Below are 9042 nucleotides of genomic sequence, written 5' to 3'. Positions count from 1 at the left end.
TGAAAAAATAGAATTACAGCTCCAAAGAGCTGGTTAGAAACAGAGTTGCAAAAATTATTTCTTAGGGTTGATTTCTGCTTAAAAAAACCCAAACAAACAAACGACAAAAAAAAAAAAATCAAAGCACAAACTCAAATTTCTAGAGTTTGGAGGAGCCGAGGTGCTGCTGGAGGGATGGCAACTCCTGTGCTTCCAGGGCACCACCTGGTGGGAGCTGCTCGTCACCGCAGCTCTCAAATCCCTCCTGCCATGGCAATTCCCCGGCGCGTTTTTTGCATTTTGCCTACGGCTGGTGTTTCAATGGGGCCCAGATACACCCGCACCCCAGTCCATGATCGGGCACAGGTGTAGCCAAGTCCCCGAAACTTTCTCCCAGTGTCCCTGCCTTCTCCAGGTTTCAGAAGGATGGGGCACAGGTGAGTGTTTACTCACACTCCAAGTGTACTCCAGGCTCATCCCGTTGCAAATTGAGTCTGATTATCTGGAGATACTGAGCCAAAACTGAGCCTAGTCTTGTGAGCAGACACAAAAGAAATGGAGTTGTGGGGCTGGGATTGCATTAATGAAGCTTCTGCTTCAATGAAAGGTATGAATAAAACTTTCTTTTATAGCATGTAGGACTGACAGCAGCAGTCCTTTGAATTCATACAGGCAAGTAGAGCAGAGGTAGCCTAGAAATAGCCATCCTGTGACCAAGGTCAAGGGAAGAGGGGGAATATGGTTATGTACTTAAAAAGCAAACTTTCTCACAGTGTTTGTGCAGGGGGAGAGTGGTTTTCATGCTATGGTCTCCTAGTTTCCACAATGTGACATTCCGAGCTACTTTTAAAAGTGTCATTTTACATTTAACGAGTGCTCACTTTCCTTTTGGTTTTTCCTGTTGTTCTGGAAACATTTAGCTTGCAGTTGATATCTGTGTGCTGCAGCTGCCACAATATCCTTCAGAGAAGGATTCTCTTACATCTTGCAACAGCAGCATGATGCATCAGTGCAGCTGCCTGGGATTCTTCCACCTGGTCATATTCCAAACTGTGGATGATGCTGGATTTTTTCATTTCACTGGAGGGAAGTCTTTTGTAGATAAATGAAATAGGTTTAGGTTCAACTCCATATCACCTCAGATCCTTTTTTAATTGCATTAATTGATTCTTTTTAATTATAACTTGAACTTAGTTCTTCACACTTTTTTATTCTTAAGAGAAAGTTATTCGTCCCCATAGTTGCAGGAAAAGGTTTCAAGATATGGATTTCAGTGAATGAAAACACATAAAGTAATTATTTAAGAAATAAATAGTAATAAATTATTTAAAACAATCTCATAGTACTTATCACATCTAAGATTTCTAGATGTATGAGACAGGCAGTAGGGCTTCCAGGTAAAAGTGGGAAGGAATAAAAAAGTGTTACTTTCTTGTCCCATTCTCTAATTCTGCCACATTTAATTTGAAAGATCTCTACACCTAGCTAGCAATATTAGAGACTTAATCTGCTAGAGCATCAGTTGCACCAACTGGTATTAACTCAAACTCTTGTTTCAATTGTTCTAATGTGTACACCCACAGAAATGTCATAGTTTTATCACTTTATGAGAAATGGGGATGGTGGAAAGAAAATCACTTTTACACTTATCTGTTATCAGATTTCATCTAAGCTTCACTCTAAAATAGTTAAGTTTCATAGACTGAGTATACCAAGGCTTGTTTTGGGAACCTACATCTTGAATATTTGCTCAGCAATGGAGGTAATGAGTTTAACTCATTAAAAAACCTGTGAGTTAAGACTTGCCTTTCTGGAGTAAGTCACAGAGGATGGGATTCAGCTCATGTGAATTAAACAGTCTAAAATGCAAGAGTCTGGGTTAATCTTCACAACTGGGGAGTGATAGACAGTTCTAGAAAAGAGATTTAATTACCTGCCAAGGAGGTGGGGGCTGGCGGGGAGTCAGGTCCCTGTGGTGGTCAAAGCTTTCTAGTTTCTGTTGCATCTGACAAAGGAGGGCCCAGACAGGTCCTTGAAGACATCCCAGGCTCCCAGGTTGCAGTCTCAGCTGCCCTGAGAGAGGCACACTTCCCTTTGGCATTGAATTCATGGGGCAGCAGTCTGAAAATGTATTTTGGGGGACAGAGCCACCCATTTCCTCCAGTCAGAGCCTGCTGAAGAAACAGAAATCTGGGGAGAGGAAGGAAAAAGCAAAGACTTGGAATTCAGCTAATTTGATTTTCTTGAAGCTGGCTAACAACAGAGGAGAATTGCAAACACTTGGAATAGCATCTGGCTTGGCCATCCCCTCCTGCTGTGTCTCTTCCCTTCCCTGGGACAGCAAGTGTTTGCTCCTGCCTTGTTCTGGCAGGAACAGGAGGATGTTTGTGATGCCAGCTGTTGCTGTAGGGAAAGAACAGCACAGCTCATCTCAAAAGTGGGGAGCCAGGAAGTTCTGCACACAAGGAGGATCTTGATGTAGGTGGGAGCAAAGTTTCAAGGAGGATCTTGATGTAGGCGGGAGCAAAGTTTCAGAGTTTGTTGCTCGTGAAGGTCCATGCTTTTGTACAGGGTGTCAGTCGAGGCTTCTACATTTGTGAATAGCCTACTGAATAATTAAATTTAATTGTTTTCAGTGTAGCTTAGTGAGCTGCAATTAGTGATGCACTAGCCTTATTTTTTATCCTATTTGCTCATATTCTTTCTCCTTTATAAATGTTGGTATTCCCTAATGCTTCCTCATTAGGAAATGCAGACTAAATGTGTCATAAAATTGCTGATTTCAAAAACACATTTCATTTTTCTTCATTGTTACAAAAAACAATAGATGGAGCTGAAACCTGCAGGAAGTATGCCTTATCATCCACAGCCATTAAAGACTCAGCCTCTCACATTTGCAGGTATGTTTCTAAGAACAAAGATTACAAGCAGATCACTACATATGTTAATAAAAGCTGAGGCAGCCATTCATCTCTGTGTGTGTAAGTTGAGAAGGAAGGTCAGTAATATCCCCATATCTGAGGTGAAGCAAGAGAAATCTGCAGGATAGAAAATCCAGGACAAACTAGTTCAAACTGAGGAAACACAAAATATTTTGGTCTTGTGAAAGCTTGCATGTGCTCAGAGATTTGAAAACCTACCTGCTGTCTAGATGCCACTGTGAGTTCAAAAATAAAAATCCTTAAACTTCCCATCAAGGCCTTAAATTAAGGTTAAAGATACTTCAACACTGGATGTTGAAAAATAAAAACAAACCCAAGAACAATTTGTTTTAGATCCTAGCCTTTCGCAAAACCATAGTGCCCAACTACATAGGAAACAAAGAATTTCTTGAATATTTTCTTTTTCCCTTTTCTCATTTGGCTTCTAGCTGCTTCTTAGGAGTTCAGTGCTGAATTGGTCAATGAGAACCAAAAAAACTGCTGTTGCAGATGCTTTTGGACTGAATTTTTACTCCCTTCACTGAGGGAGGAAGGGGTTTCTAGCTGGCATTTAGCTGCTGCCATCAGGCCAGTAATATTTGCACATGACAGCACATGGCCTGTGGGAAGTTTTTGATTCTTGTCAAATCTGAGAACTATAGAATCACAGGATATCCTGAGTTGGAAAAAGCCCACAAGGATCATTGAAGACCATCTCCTGGCCCTTCATGGGACACCTCAAGAATCACACCATGTGCCTAAGAGCATTGTCCAAATGCTTCTTGAACTCTGTCAGGCTGGTGCTGTGACCAGTTCCCTGGGGAGCCTGTTCCAGTGTTCAACCACCCTCTGGGTGAAAAACTTTAATCTAATACCCATCCTAGACCTCCCCTGACACAATTTCAAGCCATTCCCTTGGGTCCTATTCTTGGTCATGAGAGAGAAAAAATCAGTGCCTGCCCCTCTGTTTCTTCTCATGAGGAATTTGTAGACTGTGATGAAGTCTTCCCTCTTCTCCAGGCTGAACAAGCCAAGTGACCTCAGCCACTCCACACACAGCCTCCCCTCAAGGCCCTTCACCATCTTTATAGCCATCCTTTGGACATTTTATAATAAATTTATATCTTGCTTACATTGTGGTGCCCAATAGTTAGTTGAGGATGCCTGTGTTTGTGGCTTCAGGAGTGGCCCAAGGCTCCCTCTACATCTCACTGACTTTGCAGCAGTTGGACCTGTGGCAGGTAAAAATTAGAATTTCTGAGGTGGCAAGTGGGTCCCTTTCAGAGGATGGACAAAAAAAGTGAAAATCCACATAATGCACAGGGAGATAAACCAGGGAGGAATAGAGGGACTTTCACTGCATTAACACAGGGATGATGCTTTTCAATCTCCAAATTCCTCTCACCTCTTTTCTCGAGCTTCTGTTGTAGCAAACTGTGGGGTGAGGAGCAGCAAGCAGTGACCTCTGCACACCTTCACAGGGGTGATGGGAATCACCAGAAAATGAGCAGCTGGGTGGTGTAAAAAGAAGAGATTGCCTTTAGACTGATTGCCCATCTCTGGTCTTGAGAATAACACCTCTAGCACAGAGTAAGGCAGGCACTTCAAAGGTATTCCCAGCACAATGTTAGCGAGTGCTTCCCTAACAGAGAAAGAAATAATACTTGACTGGGGTAAAAACATGCATTAAAGGAAATACTTATTTGTTGGAACAACTACTCAAAGTGCCTAAGAGAACTTACTTTCGTGATGTATTATTGACAAATACCTAAATTGCTATTGCAACTGGGGGACATATTAAATACTGCAGAAAATAACTATTAGAAAAAACTATTTATGGATGAAGATGTTTATTTTTTTTTCTGAGATGAAAATAAAGAAATGAAAATGTTTTGGATCGGTAAGGGCACTTGTTCCTTAAAAATATATAATATATAAATTTGAAAAAGAAATAAAATAATGAGTTTATTCTTTGCTGATGTGGCTGAGTTCCATTAAAAAAATTACAAAGAGAAGGACCTTCTATTTTTCTCTTGAAAAGTAATTTGAGTAGAAATCACCAAATCCCTCCTAGCACTGTGGCAGCATTAGCTACGAAAACAGGGGAGATGCCCAAGGCCAAAATCTGCACACTGCCCTGACAGCCCTCTGCTTGCTCACTCCCTGCCAGCCCAGGCTTCTAGCAGGTACCCTGTAGCTGCCTGATGCCTTGGGCTCCCTTTGTGAAATTTCCCCATAAACTGACCATCAGCCCTTCATTTTACAGCACAAGAGCCTGCATTGTCTGCTGTCCCCAGGAAAGAGCCAGCTCCTCAGCCCCACTCTCTGTCACCCTGCAGGTGTTGCCTTCTGCACAAGGAGGTGATGCACCAGCTCAGGCTGCACACAGAAGCTTTGGGCTCTGCCCAGGAACTGATGACTTGACATTGCAACCATTTGAGATGTTCATATCTGCTCCTCTGGTGTGCACCTTCTTCAGCTCTTTAATTTAGGAAGAAGCATCGCACTTTTCTGTGCAGAAATGACAGACAGGAGCTCGCTTTGATGTGTTTGTTGCCCTGACCTATATTTTCCTTAACACTGCTTACATTAGAGATGCTGCTTTGGCTCACAGGTCTCTGTGCTCTCTCCCCATTCGCTAGCAATGGCATCACAATTATCCTAAAACTTCTTACTGGATATTTTTCACTTCCCCATGTACACAGTTTGGGGAAAGCAAAAAGCACGCTGGTGTTTTCATCTTTGTTTTTTGTAGGATTTTTATGATGAGCTAATGACTGAAACAGTGATAACAATAATCCAGTTAGCCTATATTGCCAAACTGAATGGTTTGTTTGGGGTTGTATAAGCTTTTGTTGGCATTAAATAGTCTCTGCTTTGATACTGTTGTTGTTATTATTGTGCTGCAAAGTGTTTCAACTAAAGTCACAAATGAAGATCTGCACGTACATTCCTGAGACATGCAATGGAACTGAGAACTTCCAGAGAGAAGCATTGCAGAACTAAAAATACACTTAATCTGGAATAGATACACATTATTGGTTTTTTTGGGTACCTGAAAAGACTGCTATTTTAGAGCTCAGATTGTAAAACATACAGCAGAGTGTAAGCTGCTCTCTGCCAGAACGATTGCAACTTCTTTGTGAGATAATTATCGTCACTAAATAGCTCAAGTAAGAAAGTTAATGATTTTCCTTGGCATCAGCATACTCCAGCATATTCTGAATTAGAAATACAAGATGTATATTAGTGCAGGGGCCCTGCACACTGCTGGACTACATTCTTGGGTTTAAAAGAATTCTTCTAGAGCTTTTTTCCTTTTTCATTGCTAAAGGAAATGACTCAAGACAATACAATAAACATTCAGTCATGCAGCAAAGCAATATCTGGACTGAGAGCAAAATTCATTGTTGCCTGGGTCAAGGGTAAGTGCAGATGAGTTGATGAAGCCTGCAGTTAAAAACTGAATGGCTGAAAGATCCACAGATTATCTTTAGTCTGTCTACGTAAATTTAGTTTCCTCTTTGCAATCAGTATTTGCTCTGTTGATACATTGAGTGTTAACACATTGTGTGAACATTTCCCAATGGTGTTGGTCTTTTATCAGCCATTTGTGGGCATGGCCCATTATGTTATGTACCCCCAAGGATCTTTAGTGTATGGCAAAGCACAGCACAGCAGAAAATCAGCCTGGAGTTCTGCATCTCTCCTCCCCCCAGGAACTGGCCTTACAGCCTCACCTGCTGCCCAAAGTTTGGTCCCAGATCCACATCTGCTGCCAGGAAGCCTCAGCCACAAAAGCAGCTCTGTAGGGCCTCAGCTGTGCCCCATAGGAGCCTGAGTCCAGCTGCAGCTGGAGCACTGTGGGCATGCAAGCCAGCAGGTTTACATGTGAGCTGCCACTCCTCTGGAGACCTGCAGCTAAAAGGACACCTGTCACAGCCAGCACCCCAGATGGCTCCTCCCAGCTGCCTGGGCACTCCTATAAAAGCTTCCCGAGCCATGCTGCTTGCCTCCTCACCTCTTCCCTTCCCACTGCCCTTCCATCCCAAGAGCCATGAGCAAACAGGCTTTTGCCTGAGTCGCCTTGAAGCACATGCCCTTCCCTGAATGTGAGAATTTCGAATGCACAGCTTTGCAAGCAAATGCAATGAGGAAATCCAGAGCAAGGCTGTAGCCCCATAAGGATGTCAGAAAAACTGGAATCATTCCAGGAGCTGCTATGGCTTTACTTGCACCTTAGCAGAGCTGGGAACATAATTTGACGCTTGCTTTTTTTATGTGATGGTGCTCAGGAATAATTACAAGGCTAATAGTACAAGTCTGATGTTTTTAGCATAGGAATAGAATCCCGATTCCTGACTTAAACTGCAATACAGAGCCCTTTGGAAATATGCACCACCTAACCTCTCCCTCTCACACACCCCATTCCCTTTCTGCAAGAAATACCGCGAAAATTTTTTGTGTTGTGCTAAGAAAAGATTTCTTAGCAAATGTGTGTCTGGAAAAATCAAGAGCTTTTCTTGTGTAACAGCCATACAATAAATAATTAATAAGCAGTAAGATCATCTGGGTTTTTTTTTTTCCTCTTTTCTTTTTCTTAAAAAGAAGGGCTAAAAGCAGACTTCTCTTGCGACACAGATGACACCTTTAAGCAATGGTGCATGATAATTTAAGAAATTGGGTGGAGTACTTCCTTCCTGTAATCCGTTTGTAATCAGTGAGAAGTTAGAGACAAATAGGATGTCTTACAAAACGTCTGAAAAACAACCTTTTATCAGTTAAAAAAAAGTTTCTCCCACCTCCCTGGTGGGCCTAATCCTGAGTTCTCTTAAACACCTGGATGACAACCCCCGGTCTTAGTAGGTGGAATTCCTGGTGCTGGATACCTTGTAACCCTTTCACCTGTGGTTTTCTCTTCTTGTTCAGTTGGCAGGCTTCCTTCTTGCCCACCTTGTCTTGGGGGTAGAGTAGAGGTGTCTTCAAGGGATTTTTGGTGGCATTCAAGACTTGACAGAATCTGCTTACCTAAACATGGGTGAATACATTTTCCCAGCAGCTGTGATGTGAGAAGAGGACAGAAGGGGAAAAACACACAACCAAAACCTACAGGCATCTCTCACCATCCTGTATGCAACAGCCACAGCCTCCTTTTTCAACAGCCTCTGCTTGAGAGCAGATGGCTTATCTGAAGCATTTACTGGTCATATTTCAGTTTGCCACATCTACATCTGGGCAACAAAACAAAAAAAAAACCAAAAACCAACCATTTTTCAAATAGCTTCAAAAAAAAAAAACCTGAAACACTTTAGCTGATAAAACAAAAGGCAAAAACAAACCCAAAGCATTGTAAATGTTTTGGTTTTTTGGTTTTTTTTTTTTTTTTTAACCACAGAAGATACTTTGCTTCCCTAGGTATTGACTTCCGCAAGAGCTGACCATTTTCCTGCTGGTTTTGTCCAAGAGTGAGACAGAGTGGTTACAAGGTCCTAGGAAGCTCTTCAGCCTGAAGAAAGTCTTTCCCACTTGCACATCCTTCATTTGGGGTTGGACTAGGTGATCTTTAAAGGTCCTTATATCCATGCCCTTGGTAATCAGGGACCAGGCAGACAGGAAGCATTGGTTTCCTGTCAGTCTGCCCACCAGCCACTGAAGTGTCTGGGCTGGCTATTGAGGACAGCAAGAAAACAAGTCTTGTGGGTAAGGGACCCAAACAGCCGTGATACCTGCAGACTAGGGGGGCAAAGTGTTTCCCATTGTAAGAGATCAGGTTTGTGACCACTTGAGGAACCTGCTTGTGTATAAGTCTATGGGGCCTGATGAGATGCACCCCAGAGTCCTGAGAGAGTTGGCAATGTAGTTGCCAAGACACCCTCTATGATATTCCAAAAATCATGACAGTCAGGTGAATTTTTTGGTAACTGGGTAAAGGGAAAACATTAAACCCATCTTTCAAAAAGGTAGAAAGGACTGTGGGAGCTATGGACCTGTGAGCCTCACCTCTGTGCCTGGGAAGATCATGGAACAGATCCTCCCAGGAGCTATGCTAAGACACATGGAGGAGAGGGGGACTCAGGACAGTCTGCACAGCTTACCAAATGCATGTTCTGCCTGAATAACCAAGCAGCCTTTGACAATGGAG

The 9042-nt window shown here is 42.6% G+C and overlaps 1 pseudogene; it reads left to right on the top strand.

The window, feature by feature from the left end:
* Positions 1–4060: 4060 nt before the first annotated feature.
* The window catches only part of LOC146444509 (uncharacterized), a 41383-nt pseudogene continuing 36401 nt past the window's right edge, over positions 4061–9042 (top strand).

This window comes from Lichenostomus cassidix, chromosome 1, assembly GCF_008360975.1.
Source record: "Lichenostomus cassidix isolate B80296 chromosome 1, HeHo_3.0, whole genome shotgun sequence".
Taxonomy (NCBI): Eukaryota; Metazoa; Chordata; class Aves; order Passeriformes; family Meliphagidae; genus Lichenostomus; species Lichenostomus cassidix.
The sequence above is the reverse complement of the archived record's forward strand: the minus strand, read 5'-3'. Positions and strand labels throughout refer to the sequence as shown.